We start from the raw sequence: 16,056 nt of genomic DNA on the forward strand, positions 1-16,056 counted from the left end.
AAAACAGGGTTTTCGCATACATCGCATACATCCCACTAGTACTGTATGCAGCTGATATAATCATTACCATCTCACATAGGAACACAAAGTTCTTATATCAACCATGAAAAGCAGTGAATAAGGTGGCTCTGTTTATACAGCTCAGCACAGAGCAAACAACGCTGCTGTCCATGGTGCTGAAATACACTGAACGAATCACCAGCGTTGGTGGTAAAATTTCCATGTAATAAATGAATAAACACACACACACAACACTGACAAATTAATGCTTTTCTTTTAAATTAAGAAACATTTGGAACATCAAGAATAAATAAATTTATTATAACTTGAAAGTGAACTTTTTCATTTTTAGAATTCTGCCTTTGTGGCGTGTTTTCAGGGATTACAGCTGCTTTTCAGGAAAACCGAACTCCGCTTAGCTCCTCCGTAATTCGAACCATGAACTCAGACAATTATGTCCAAATAATCTACTTTAATTTGGTGTAACACTGCTGTACCACTTTAAAAATTAGAAAATAGAATATGTCTATGTTGCCAATGACCTAAATAATCTGTTTCTCTTTAAAAACATAAGATTTTAAAGACGTTAATATGCAAAGACATAATAAATGTACAGATAAATTGTGCGCTGTGGCTACTCCATGTCTCGTGATCCCTTGTCCTAAGGTGCACAGACAAACAGGGAGGGTTACTATGTTTATAGTTACTTTCTTTCTTTATCTTGTCAATAAAACATTTTTCTTTCACATGAGAAATGTTTTAACCTGGATTTAAAAGTGTCTATGTTACGGCCCAGGCCTGTCAGCTGGAGAGCATGTATGTAAATATGAATGTGCCAGTGCTTGCAGGTGATTGGCCGGGGATCCTTCAATGACTTCTCCGCTTCTTCCCAGGCCAGGCAACCTGGAAGTCTATATAAGGCTGGGAATGCCTCCAGTCAGGGCAGTTGTGTGTGAATACAGCACAGCTCTCCACTCGCTCTCTGTGTCCTGTGACTGCACTGTGTGTGCATTTGATTACATTGTTACCCAGTGGGGGATTAGGTGTTAGTATTTGTATGACTGGACTGATTTGAGGACTTTAATTGTGAGTTTGAGAGCTTTATGCCTCTTGTAAGAAATCTCCTTTTGTTTTTGGTTTTGTGTTATTGGTTTTTCTTTTGTTGTTAAGCTGCCACTTTGGGCTTTACCTGTTTTCAGTTTAAGTTGGTTTTTGCTTTTTAGTTTAACGAGTTACACTTTTATGGTCGGCGTTATTGTGAAACGGATACTGTTGAGGTGCCTTTCTTTCCTTTTGGTGACTTTAATACAGACACTCTACCTTGTTTTGTATATTTTATATTATTATTGTAAATAAATTAATTGTACTGTGAGTATCTGTCTCCAGCGTTGTTTTGCTACTACCCCTCTTGCTCCTCGATCACCGAGGGGTCATAACAGTCTACATAATCTCCACTTGTAGTTTATTTAATGAAACTGAAATTCATCCATGTCTGTTTTTTCTTCCATTTCATCCTCACTCATCCCATTTATTATGGGAAGAGCTGGATAAGATCAAGATGGTCTGGAACAGCCACCGTATCAGGTCAACAAAGAATGACAATGTACCCAGTGGCATCCCTGAAGTGATGTATACTGCACCACTGCTGTGGAATTGTGAAGATTTTGTAGTTCTACATGACAGTGTTAATGCTTTCAAACAGACAAACAAGTTCCTCTCCACCATTCCTTGTGATGTGGATATGTTTGACCTCTGTAATATGATCATGTCAGAGTCAGGCTTTACATTTCCAACAAACATACCAGAAGCTCAAGTATTTTACCTCAGTGTCACCGTTGCACCAGACTCTGCTACACCTGCTCCTGTCAATCACAGCTGCTCTCCCTCTCCAGAATACTAATTAAGCACACTTGCAAGTAATCTCGGCTCCAGGACTTATAAGCTCCAGTTCTCCTGCCAGTCTCTGTCGGACCTTGTTCAAATACACTGAACTCTTCCACTTCCCCGTCCCGGTCCCGACTCCCCAAGCTGTCAACTTGGACTTCAGATGAACTTTGAGATCTTAAGACTCTTGCTTCAGCATGTTACTCTGTTTATAATAAAACCTGTTAAACCAGTCCTGTCTCCGTGAGGCCCTTCATAACACTCAGAGTCCGGGAGGTTCTGCATTCACTGTCTTTAACTAAAGTGATTGAGAAAATTTGTATTTACAAACTTTACTTTTGTCCAGGTCTAAATCACTAAATTTATTGTAACGTGAAAAAAAACTGCCACCTTAAAATGATGTGGATTAATCTGCTTTACTTGATAATTGTTTAAGTTTATTTTGCTCAAATGAAAGGACTGTTGCATTCCTTCAATCAGTATAATAGAACAAAATATTTTCTGATTGTGTTGCTGGTCATTGTGAAAAGAAAGAATAAAATAATAAAAAAAAAAACTTTAGGATTTACACCCCCTTGTCGGTGCCCCAGCTTCCTAATGTTGTTTGCACTTTGTCCTGTGTTCTGCTTTAACACGTTATTTTCCCTACTGTGGGATCAATATATATATATATATTTATTGTCTGATTTTGCAGCAGTCTTGTGAAACATTTTGAGATGTTTAATGCATCTGAGCTATAATCATTTAGGTATGCCAGCGTGACAGAGGTCTTCAGACAGGTGGAGACTGAATGCTGAGGCACAGAAAAGTACAAGATAAGATCAAACCTGGAGACTTCTTACAGACTCTATGCCCAGCTTTCAACATGGTGTCCAATACAGACATTAAGGCTGATTTAATTACTAAATATTTCAGGGTGCGTACTTGGCTTCTGTCGGCTGGGTGAAAACATTAGCAGTGAAATTAATACACAGCCCCATTTGGAAATAAACAAATTGGGAAAAAAACAAAGGAAAAAAAAAAAGATATTGATTATAAGGTGACATGATGAACAAAGCTTAAGAAACTATTTACAATATAAACACAGTTACAAACATTTAAAGTTTTGAAATGAAGTGTAAACACATAGAAACTATTTACATTTTACAAAGATTGTTGTTGTTCATGACTCACAGTCACTAAGAAAGATCACACAGCAGTTCTAATCCATGACTACCCCTGTCTGGACCTGTTGTCTCACATAATCTTCCAAAGTGGAATGAATGGCAGGAACAGTAATTCTCTTTGGCCAGTCTAGTATCTGTCCTGGATTGTTAAGAAATAACATTTTTTTTTATCTATATTCGAATCTGTAACCTGGCAGTGCATTTTATATGGTTGAAGATGTTGTGACGGTTTTGCTCAGGTGTATCACAAACCAAATTTTATTCATTTATTTTTCCGGGGTGCCAGCCAGGTCTTTCTCCTGACATTTATAATTTACCTGAGACCTAATAACCACTCCACAAGGGATGTTCATAAATAGTTCATACAAACACCCCGTTGGCAAAGATAAAGAAACATACCCAACACCAGTTCATAATGACACTATACATTTATACATATAGCAACTAAGCAAACAACAAAAAAAAATAATACCATGGCAATCGTACAGCTCAAAATAGTTTAATCAAAAAAATGAAACCCCCCAAAAAAACAAAACAAAAACCAAAAAAATGAATAATAGTTCAGTTCAGCTCAGTTCAGTTCACGCCATCAAAAATTAGAAAAACGAAAAAGAGGGGAAAAAACCATCATTTAAATTCGGCCTCTGAATAACTCAGTTCCACCTTGTAAGGCCTAGTTCAATCCAGTTTCAAACCAATTTAACGAAAAGGCACCGTAAACTCCACTCCGGGTTTTCCAGTTAGTCCCACGGCGGGGCACCAAAACAAGGCCTAGTTCAATCCAGGTCCCAACCAATTTAACGAAAAAATACCATAAACTCCACTCCGGGTTTTCCAGTTAGTCCCGCGGCGGGGCACCAAAACAAGGAAACGACGGATGTCCGAGGGCAATCTCTCCTCGGCAACACACAAGCAAGCAGAAAGGGAAAAGGACAACACCAGACTGGGACTCACGACACCGGTCCTCCACTCCAGCATCCAGGAAGAATAAAGACCAACTCCATCCGGCGAGTCCGTTGTCTGTCGCGCTGCCCAAGAGCAAGCCTCCAACCGCTCCTCCCGTGCTGAACTCGTCCGCCCTCGATCACACCTGCCACCGTTCTCTCTCTCTCTCCGACTGTCCGACTCCTCCCCTTCAGGTAAATGCTGTCCCATTTTTATAACTTTTTGGTCCAGCCTCTCAAGGCAAAAAGAAAATTCTACTGGCTGATTTCAGGCAGGGTGGAGCAGTGAAGCAGGTGTGTTTAATCAGAGACAAACATATGACATGGCAGACGATCAGGCTGTCACAATGTAAGCACACAAGCAGACAAGAGACTTATTGAAACAATGCAGACAATCCTTCAACAAAGATCAGTGATGAACTGGACTGGTCTACTCTTATTCTTTAGTGATTGGATGATCACTGTTCAATTTTAGTGGCTGTACAAAATAGGGGCTGAATTAAATGTAATACAAACAAAAGGTTTATTTTACACGACATAAACGGAGCTTTTAACACCGTTTTTCCCTACAAGACGGCATTGTTTCATTCCAAACGCGCCAATAGAGGGGCGAATTTTGGCACTTTTGGCTTGCCTTAGCCTACAGCACAGAGACGAGCATGTATATGTCAGAGCCCTCGATATACTAGGAATTACGACATCCGTTTACTTTGCTGTAAGAGCGGTCACGTGGGTCATGGAGCCTCTAATAGTTCCACACAAACCCTGCCCTGTTTTACTCTACTACAGAACAGACAGCAGCGATCGGATTACTGAGGGTGAAAACTAAATAAACATATTATTGCTGCACATACATGTTTGTCACTGAATGCATTATTATGTTAATGTTAATTTAAGTGATGATCAAGTCATGTTTGACAATAGATTAAATAAGTGTAACCAGAACAATAATTTCATACATTTTTGGAGGGAAATATTCATCTGAACAAACAAACTAGCATTTATTAAAGATCAGACATGATGGTTCTCATTAGCTTCTGTATTTCTTACTGCTCACCGTCCTCACAATTGACTTTTGTAAGGTTAAATGATTAGGTTGTTACAGCTTACTTTCATCTAATTATTAAAGCCAGCCGTGTAGTAGCATGCAATGTCCCAGCAGTATGGACAGTACTTCAAGTCAAAGACACAATGCATACAACACCGAAGATCCCCTTCAGACACGACTGTGTCTCTCAGCTGCATTTCAATAGTTTGTATTTAAAAGTCCAAATCTGCACTGTCTCTCTTAAGCTGTTTTTTTTTTTTTAACTTGATCATGTTTAGTTTATGTTCTTTCCTGTTTGTCATGTTTTTATTTTAAATTATGCTTCATATATTCTTATGTTTTTAATGTCCTTCTAAAGCCCTTTGAATCACCATGTTGTTAAATTGTGCTGTACAAATAACTTGCTTTGCTTTGAATGTAAAACAAAATGTCTCACTGAGTAACAACTCGGTTTCACTAAAAACTCACCTGACCTAGGCGAAACAGTAAATAAATCAGTTTCAGTGTGCATAATGAAATGATAAAAATAAACCATGGGGAAAGGAAAAGTGACAAATTGATGGATGTCTGTTCCTGCCTACTGCTCCTGAACAAATAATTTATGGTACATTATGTCTACAGAGGTGACAGAACAATACCTTTTTATACATTTTTTAATACGTTTCCACTAACCTAACTCATACTGAACATCAAATTCTACAAATCTATAAATAATAATGCACTTGACCAGTACAATTAAATAAATAAAATAAGACTGTGACCACACTTATTCGAACTAAACAAAAGTGCTGGGAGACAATGGGGTAAAAGGCCAATATCTATAACATAAAAAGGCAAAACACCTTTAAACAAAAACTTATCACATTGAACAGACATAATTATTTTAATGCATGACTTCAGAAAGAATGTACATGCATTTTTGTGACTTATAAGACTGATATTGCATCGACTTACCTCTGAAAATGAATGGAATGCATTGGTGATGAATGCAGTCTGATCTGGTGTTTGGAACTATTGAACGTCTACAGTAACCCAGAAATGTGCTGCCATTTTTTGTACACGGGAGTCAATAAGAGTGTTGCAACTCTGAGTATATCGACGTCTCTGGTAAATGTCATATCAGCGTCAGGGCTGCAGTTCCGGTTCCTCTGCATCGACAGTAGAAGAGTGACAATGGGAGGCTGTTGGGGAGGGCTTCGCTGGTTGAAGAGAAGACATCTTCAGTACAGGTTCCTGTAAAGAATCTTTTTTTTAAAAATTTATTTGTATTTCAACAAAAGTTATATCCAAACAACATGGTATACAACTTCTTTTTGCAGAACATTTGAGGAGCAGATGCATAGAAAGAAGAAACAAAGGAACAGTGGAGCATATCGCTCTTAAATATATGTATACATGTACATAATTATATACATATGAATACATACATAAAAACATATCTACATAGATAAAAGAATAAAAAAAAATTAATAAAAAAATAAGAAGGGCTTATGTCATCTTCAGTGCACAGTCTCAGAGGCAACCTTCATGGGGAAAAGCACATAGGAGAAAAAACTACTGGAAGTGACATTAGATTTCTTTATTGTCGACATTTTTACCTACACCAACCAACCAGAATGACCACGACTGACTGCTTATATAGAAGACAAGCTTATTTGGATCGTACCATTTCCATGTGTTTTCCATAAACCCAAACTACTCAAAAATCCTACTAAATAATCCAACCAATGATTAACTAAACTATAGAAAATTATTCCCCACAAACTCCCCCTTAACCTATGTTCCACCTTGAGTTCCCTCCCCCCAGAAACAACAAAAGGCACCTGAACACCTGGGGACGTCTATTGTCCATGCACCACTCCTGGGAGACAGAAACAGCTAGAGGTAAGTACAAATATTAAACAACTCTTTAGTACATTTACTTTATATTTAAAACAGAGCACTGTTTAGTACATGTTTAGCCAAACCACTTAAATCTACCGTTTCTTTGCAGGTGAGCATCACCTGGAAGATTTCTGGTTTCTGCTACTACTACACACACACACTCACACCATAAACCAATAAACTAATTAACTGAAACCCTGAGCTCATTATGAAAAATGTAGAATCTGGGTTTCACCTTCATGTATCTACCTTTGTGTATATAATATTTACCAAGAATTAGCACATTGTTTACCAAAAGGTCAAAATCATTATTATCCATAACACCGTAGATAATGTCTGATTGAGAAAAGGGCTGGAGTTGAATTTTTGTGTGCAGCCAGTCATGAATATCAGCCCAGAGAGCTTCAGAGAAGGTACAGTGATAAAATAAGTAAGCAGAGGTTTCATAATTATCACAAAATGCACAATTATTTATTTCCAGACCAAATCTTTGCTGTAATAAATCACCGGATGGATACACACCATTTAAAATTTTAAGATGGATTTCTTTAGCTTTTGGATTTATAAGGAATTTTAAATATTTAGAACATAGAGCGTATATAATTTATTTAGAGAAAATTTGTTCGATGAAGTTGCGGAAGGGTAATGTCAAATATCCTTCTGATTGTTTTATTTGAAATTTTAGTGCTTGCAACTTCACAACTTCCCACTAGTAGACATGGGAGTTGAGAAGAGATGCAAGTTGAGTTAGAGATGATCCCTTGTATTAAGTTTAAAGTAGGAATAGGAGTGGCTTTCATTATGGCAACAAAGGAGTTACGATTAACAACCAGATCATATTTAAGACAAAAATTTCCGTATGTAATCACACACCACCTATCATCAACCAAGTTGTAGCGTTAAGCGTCATTAAACATTAAAGATGTTTAATAAAATTATTAATCCTAATAATTTCTTGGAATTATTTATGAATTTACTCGTGGGGCACCACCACACAGATAGCTTTCCTAATCTAATGGCTGTGTGGACACCATTAGAGAACTAAATTAATTAATTTAATAAATTAATTAATTCAAGCTAAAAATCAATCAATTATCAATCAATCAGTCTCGGGACGCTAATAACGTGAATTCTTACGTCGAAGGGACCCATAACATGGTTCAAAGGAGAAGTTCACAATAACCAGACCAGTTTAGAATAAATATGAAATATTTATTACTAAACTAATCATGCATAAATGAAAAGGAAATATATACAAAGGACTTCGCATGGAAAAATGAATCAAACATTGGTAAATGCAGAATATGGAGTTCAAACCAAAATCTTATTTCAATGTGCCAGAATGAATGAAATGTAAGCAAGAAATGAACAAAAGTTAATTAACCTGTGGTGTTAATTAAACTAGGGTTCAGGACTGAAAAAGATCTCTAAATCCTAAAAGGAAAAGATTAGGAAAACTGAATCTCATCTGTTAAACTGGAAGTTTAACTAAGATGTAGAACTACTAGATCACTGTCAGACAACCAACCATTCTTGAGCAGATAAGCAGAGAATTGATCCGAGCAGGACTCGTCCGATTCTGTTTGGATCGAGCCGACTTACGACCGTTGTGGTGACTCTGATGGCAAGTGAGGAAGTTGGCGCAGGTGGTTTGGATCCCGAGCGACTTCCAGAAGGCCAGAAGATGTGTCACGTGGTGGTCCGAAGGTTTGGATCAGGCAGCTCTGCAGATGCGGGCTTTCCCGCGGCTCGGCTGGTGGTATCGATGATGGACAGTGAATGACTTGCGGTGATATGGCAAAAGATGAAAACTGTCCAGCTTTAGGTCAGTCCAAAAAGATTCTGTAGCACTGGTTCTGGAGCTTTGATCAGCCTGCGTTAACCAGTTATCCAGGGTAAAGATCAAAATTTAGGATCAATATTAAAAGTCCAAAAGATAAAACATAACTCAAGAAAAGCGAAGTATTAGCTGGGAAAAGGGAATGAACTTCGGAGTCCAAAAAGAGCCAAAAATAGTCAATCATGCATCTTAATGCAGGCACTAACTTAGAATCGGGTGATGTTCTTCACATCACTGCAAACTCAATCCTCTGGCAGCATCTCTCTCTTTCTCTCTGGCGTTCAGACCAAGTGTCCTAACTCTGGAAGAAAGCCATGTCTGGAGAGGATGGGTTGAAGGGAACTGGAAGTCCACTTCAGGAAGAGAGCGAAGGAGGACGAACAGAACTAACGGAAGGGGAAGAAGAGAACGAACTAAACTCTTTGTTCTGAGTTTAAAAGTGTTAGTTTTGAAGACCCACCCCATGGAGGGATGTGTGACCGTTATCTTGACCAATAACAGTCTTGTGGGCTGGTTTTGGGTCAGATAGCAGATCCAGAGGGGCTGGTCTGGTCACTTTGTAAAGACTTATCAAATTAAACATTTTGTGAATATATCTATATATCCAAGTTATTAAAGCCTTAAATGAGACATCATTAAAATCCATCAGTGAATCATCGAAAAGACAAGAAAAATAGTAAAAAGGTTATATCTCACACAAACACAGTAATAAAGTTTCAGGTCACCAATTAATCAAGCTTGTTGATTAAACCTTGTACAAAATGATAATGATCATATGCATGCGCATGGTATCAAGATAAAACACACACATATATATATATATGTGTATCTATTTAAATTAACATTGTTGACTAGTAAAAGTATGATCTTTTACTTTTCACACAAAGTCTTTGTCTCCTCTTGCTGGGACATAGAGGAACATTAAGACACTTTATTACCCTCTGGAATGTTAAGATAAACGTTTCTTGGTGTGTCCAGGTGTCCTGTTAAAGGGGGTTTCCGCTTATCAGTTGAAGGAAAACACAAGTTTAGTAAGAAACAGTTTCAAAGTGGACATTGGGATGAAGAGTTGCATCTGGGATCCTTTGGTTGTTAACTAAAAAGCAAATTTATGTTGCAGAGGATTAAAGTTCAGAAATTTCCCAGGTCTCGTAAATAACCTAATGAAGTCCTCCCAGTCCAGGTTGGGGAGAGTTGACCTTTGTTGACCTGTGGAGCTGGAAACCAAGTCATAAATTTGAGTCAGACCCCCACTTTGGGAGTGAGACTGTTAGTCTGTAAGGAGAGAAAATCCTCAGTGATTGTTTAATTCAGTCACGATTAAACAAAGGTTCCAATCTTTATTTTGAAGACGAGGGAATCCGCTACAAATCGAATTATAGACCAAATACCTTTATCCATCCACTCCTTATTATACAATGATTTATTTCTTATTTTAATGTATCTATTGTTTCAAATTGGGATGTTGTGCAGGGTGAAATTATGATTGTACAATAGAGATGGGATTTATGGCTCTTTGAAGCCAGATCTTGAGGAGCCGTTCCTTTCAAAGAGCCATTCAAAAGACTGGCTCGTTCTTACAATATCTTACAAAATTTCACAATATATAAGAATAACAAACAATCAAAATATGTACACCTACATTAAAGCTACTATACAAGATTAAAAAATTATAGGAAAAATATAGATTCAAATTCTAGTAAATGTTTTGAATAGAACTCACAGTATTTGTTTCTGAATAATACTCTCTGCCCATAGATGCTTCACATGAATGGAGCGTGTTGGACATCAGACTTCTATAATGTCACAAATGTTATTTATTTTATTTTCATTTTACTCAACTGCACTATTTATTTACTTATTTATTCATTTATTTATTCATTGTCATTTTTAGCTGGAAGGGGGTTGGGGGGGGGGGGGGGCTTGGCGTGTGCGTATACGTGTGTGTGTGACTGTGTGAAAGATTTCATTGAGTGTTTTTATTCTTATGTTTTTAATCATGTAAAGAACTTTGTGTTGCCTATGACATGAAAAGTGCTTTATAAATAAAGTTTGATTTGATTTGATGAAGGCAGTGTCAAAATTTTGTATATAAAAAGAATGGCTCACAAATGAACGGCTCACAGCTGTGAATCAGTTCCCATCGTTCATTTAAAAGAGTCGTTCACAAGAATCGATTCGTTCATGAACGTCACATTTCTATTGTACAAAAGTTTCCAATATAAAAAACTTGTTGATGAAACTGAGACAATTTGACAGAAAGGTTCTGAACAAATATTCATATTTTCTCTTTTAACCAGGTTTTTAGTTATATGTACTCCTAAGTATTTGATAACAGATTTTATAGGAATGTTATATGATCTCACATTAACTCACATTTATTTAAGTTGAGTTTGAGTCCAGAGGCGTCAGAAAAAATGTTAATTGCTTGTATTATTTTGGGAGTTTCAGATAGGTGTTTCATAAAGCTGGTGGTGTCATCGGTGAGCTGACTAATGAAAACCGGTGTCCCCAAAACATTTAAAGGAGCAATATCTGATTTTTTTTTATAAAAATAGAGAACATTTCTGTGGCAATTATATGGGGAAATAGGGCAACCTTGTTTGACCCCACGTTGTATAGTGAATCTTGTTGTTGTAACTGGTAATGAAACTGAGCTGTTTGTATTATCATAGAGAGAATTTATAATAGCGCAAAATTTATTTCCAAAGCCAAAATATTCCAGACACAGAGAAATAAAGGGGTGTTCAATGGAATCGGAGGCTTTATAAAAGTCAAGGAATAGAATAAAGCCATCGTCTTCTATTAAGGGACTGTGAACAGACCATCTGAGCTGTGGCTTTTTAAGCTTAATCGTGACAACAGAGAAGACAAGAAAATGTCATTTTATTCAGACTGAAGTTGAGGTGCTTGTTGGTGAGGTGGAGGCTCATAAAAACACTTCATTTGGGGTCAAAGTAGTGGAATCCCAAATAAACGAAAGGTTGCAGGGATGACCTTCCTCAGCACAAGTGTGCCCCGGGCGTATGGTGCACCTCGAAGTGGCCGGGTTCTAATGTGCGCCATCCTGCAAACACAAAGAGACACAAACAGCGTGGTGAAGAAAGACATACCTGTTCTCTGCTGCCTTTCACTAGTTTTAATTTAGAAGTCAAAATCTGCATCAGGTTCTTTTAAGCTGGAATCATTAATATTGTCTTTCCCCACACTAGAACTTTATTTCTTGCATTTGATCTATTTGATTTCAGCATCTTCTTTCTGTTTTTATTTCATTAATTGCAGTTCTTTTAATCTTTTTTTTTTTTTTTTTAATGAACTTCCATTGCTTTCTGCACCCAACTGTAATGTTTTATGTAAAGAACCTTGAATTGTCTTGTACATGAAATGTGCAATACAAATAAATTAGCCTTGTCTTGGAACAATGCATCCAATTCTACAGCAAAGGAAATCGGTGATGAACTGGTCTTAGTCTTTACTGATTGGATGATCACGGTTCATTTTCAGTGGCAGGTCAAAAAGGGGACTGGGATAATTATAACAAAAAAAAACACTGATTTTTACGTGCGTTGTACTTGCACAAATCACTGTCTTTAACACATGTTAAAGTGCGACAAAATGGAACTTTTTACATGCATTCATTGAATGCCACAAAAGGCTGTGTGGCCACCAAGAACGTCGTATTTTTGGGCGTTTACAGAAGCTTTAAAAAACGGCATGTTATGTGTTTCATGTGGCTAAAACGGCACACGCATACTCATGCACATTCACACCTATCAATGATCATGTTAACATTTTGGTGAACATCCAATGCAGCTTTTCCCAGACTTTGTGAGCTGCTTAAAATAAGTCCCTCTACGAATTTATGATTCAAACTCAGACAGCCCTCTCTAATTTGACATATTTTAGCAATTTTGACGCAACCAAAACCTTACCAAAACGCAGCAGTCTTCCATGTTTCCCAACATACAACTTTACTTTCTGTTTTTGATTGTGGTAGAGAAGGGCTAAAAATGTGTAGGAGAAAACTCTGACAATCTGGCAGTGAGCAGCAGAGAGACTTCTGCTTATGTAGGGAGCAACACAGGTGGAGAGCATTAGTAATCAGGGTAAAGCAATCAGAGCCAGAGGAAAGATGCCTTCAAGGCGGCTGGGAAATCCCAACCTCAGCCCAAAACCGTGACAACAATAATATCCTCTTAGTGGATGGTAATATTGGTTCAGCCAGAAAAGACTCAGGAGCACGACGTATTTCACAATTTATTAATGTCAACAAATGGATAAAATCTTTCTTGTAAGCTCTGTCTGAGGTCCTGGCTGAAGAGAAGTAATTAGCAGATTCTGCCATGATGTGAAAGCAGGGGTTGTAGCCCTCCCCCAGTAGATAGAAGTTCAATTTAATCCATAGAGAGCTAAAAACAATAAGGTTGTCACACAATGGCTCTGCAGACTTCTGGACGTTCTTGTATTTTTGCTGAATTAAATGCAAATAGTGCAAATAATGCAAAACTTATTAGCTCATTAAGTCTTCATCGCCATTAAAATGTGTTCAAAAGAAAAGTTCTTACATGTGGTAAGTTGCAAAAGCAGACACCGTCTGATAATAAATAACTTCTCTTAACTATTACCAATGGATGAAATCAAAGGTTTTGTATCATCGTTAATATTATTTGTGAGATTCCCAAAAAAGTCACACACTCCACTATTGTACTATGTAAACTAATGAGTGCAGATTTTTACCCTTTTTTAAAATGATAAATTGTGCTTTTAAAAATATGTTTGCTGATAACAGATTGTATTATATTAAACACCATTTACTCCTAACATATAATTTACTACTGCTGTCTTGCAAGATTTTTTTTATTGATGAAGGAAAAGTTCTTTCCCTTAGATTTATAACAAGAGAAGATTAGGGAGGGTCTCTGCACATTTTGTAGAAGCCATTTTGATACCTTCAGGATTGTTAGGTGTGACTCTACCACCTCCTTGCTGGAATCAGTCTTGTTGAAACAAGATGCCACCGAGAACTCCATCCATTCAGGATAGCAGGGCACTCTATATACAACTGTTTGAGAATTGGTCTTCGTGTTTTTCTGTACCAACTGTACATCTCTCTTCATGATCATGGGTTCAGTGTGACTGAGATACTGGCTGTTTCACATTCTTAGGCCTCCTCAGTAACCTACACCAAAATAGCTTGGGACTCCAGAGCCAAAAACAGCTCCCAAGTTTTTTGTCACCTCTCTTTAAGTATGATTAAATGTCTTTGTTAAACCAACAATCTGTGGAATGACACACATTCTACTTTACTTAACTTTACTAATGCACCAGAGCACCTTATGTAAATTAATTTAATAACTAATGTATTTTTGTGTCAATTACACAGCACCTCTGTAGGCACTGGAAAGAGTAAAGAATATGAAAGTGATGAAGAGGTCAACGTATGATGTTTGTCAGCCATGTAAACCTTTGAGAGCCCCTACAAAGACCAAGCATCACCCCCAGCCTACAGCTGTCACTCAAGACAGACCTGCAGGGTTCCTAAAAAGTCGGTTTAAATCGAAAATAAATATTTTGAGTTCTTGCATTTCCATGTAATATATATTTACAAGGTTGTGTGTTACTCTTGTGACTTTGTGTAAGTCAAAATATACTTGTTTATTAAATCTGTGCTCTGCTGAGCAAAAGAAGTTGATGTTTAAAATATGCACATTTCACTGTATTTTGTGAAGCTGACAAACCCACCTACAGTGCTTCATAAAATGCCTCATTACCCAAGCCTGCTAACCTCTATAAACCTGTCATACCCCACATTATATTCATGTAACTATTGTTACATTCATTCATTTAATTTCAGACTGATTGTCATTCATCTTACAATATACATGTCACACTGTACAGCCCTGTCACATGAATAAAAATGTGTACACAAGTTACTTTTTGAGGACATTGTAATAGTGTTGTTGTCTTCATTATGGACACAAGGCTAAATGCATTACAAAGCTTAGATTAGCTGCTGATACCTGCAAGTGTGTTATTGTGATAGAGTGGGACACTCTGAAGTGGATGTGTATGTTGCTGGGTTGATAATTCCCTTTCGACAGAGCTCCGGTCAGAGAGAAGGGCACAGAGAAGACAGCTTCTTGAACTTCTTTATTGTAGTTGGGTAACAGGATGTCTGTGTTTATTTGTGGGTGGATGAGTGCAGTAAACGTGTGTGTTAGGCGTGTGTGTGTGTATGGTCTGTGAAAGAAACAAAGTACAAATAATATTAATATTACTGTACAATTGTACGAACTTGCATAGCAAATAATAAATACTATACATATTCTGACTGGTAATATTGTAACTTTGCCCCAATATATCAGCTGAACCATGAATTAACCATAATCCAGTCAAAGGATCAATAACACAAGTTGGCGGGGTTAGACCAATTTAGCGGTCTCTGGCTCCATCTAGTGGGTGCAGCCCGCAATTGCACTGCAGGCTCTCAACACGTGGAGGACGCATGAACCGCGGCAGCAAATTACACTACATCGCTTCGTAGGGAATGGATTGCATACAATGCGGCTAGAAACACAAACTAAATAAACGATAAATTAAGTAGACATTTCGCTGATACAATGCTTACACACATTCTGGACAATATTAGCATAATAATATGTGTTAAACCTTACTTCTTATTCATGTACGCACGCGGCGGGTGACCGTGTTGTAGCTTGCGGTGTCAGTCTCAGTAAGGATACACACCGGAAAAGGAAGTAACGCCAGTAACATGCAAGCTTCACAATAAAATAGCTAGAAACATAATAGACTTTCCGACAGTTATATCCCTGACTTGCTTCCAGTACAGGATTCCATATGAACCCCGAATGATATGTGAACTTATGTTTAGATGATATAAACGCAGAGAAACTAATGACGTCTTTACTTCCTGAGTTGGAAGCTATATTATATGGAGATACGTGGACTCTTCACTTTTTAATGTTGCAGTGGCCCCTGAAAGATGGTTTCAACAAGCATGATATCACAGTCAAAATGTATTTAATCCATACAAGTAGCAATGGCATAAGCAAATAACAACATTCTGTTTTCTAATTTTTTCAAAAGCTAATCTTGGTAGACTCTAAAAATGACCTTCAGCTCCTCATCTGACAGCTTTCGCTCCACATCTCCAACGGTGCCTTTAACAACATCAGATGTTAACTTTAATAACATAAGCCACCACCTCCACACATCGCTATGCAAAGAAATGCAACATATTTTATGAGCAACTGGCCCCCTGGAGTGCTG

At 37.5% G+C, this 16,056-nt stretch overlaps 1 protein-coding gene and 1 long non-coding RNA gene across 2 annotated transcripts in view; both read right to left on the bottom strand.

Annotated features, from left to right (window-relative positions):
- Positions 1–16,056, bottom strand: part of LOC121639283 (Fc receptor-like protein 5) — a 51,911-nt gene that overhangs the window by 17,510 nt on the left and 18,345 nt on the right. The window lies entirely within an intron of this gene.
- LOC121640102 lies at positions 11,711–15,505 on the bottom strand. Its single transcript, XR_006010356.1, has 3 exons — positions 15,441–15,505; positions 14,787–15,006; positions 11,711–11,833 (listed from the first exon to the last, which is right to left on the bottom strand). It is a non-coding gene; the product is annotated as an uncharacterized LOC121640102 (long non-coding RNA).

Source organism: Melanotaenia boesemani, chromosome 5, assembly GCF_017639745.1.
Source record: "Melanotaenia boesemani isolate fMelBoe1 chromosome 5, fMelBoe1.pri, whole genome shotgun sequence".
Classification (NCBI taxonomy): domain Eukaryota; kingdom Metazoa; phylum Chordata; class Actinopteri; order Atheriniformes; family Melanotaeniidae; genus Melanotaenia; species Melanotaenia boesemani.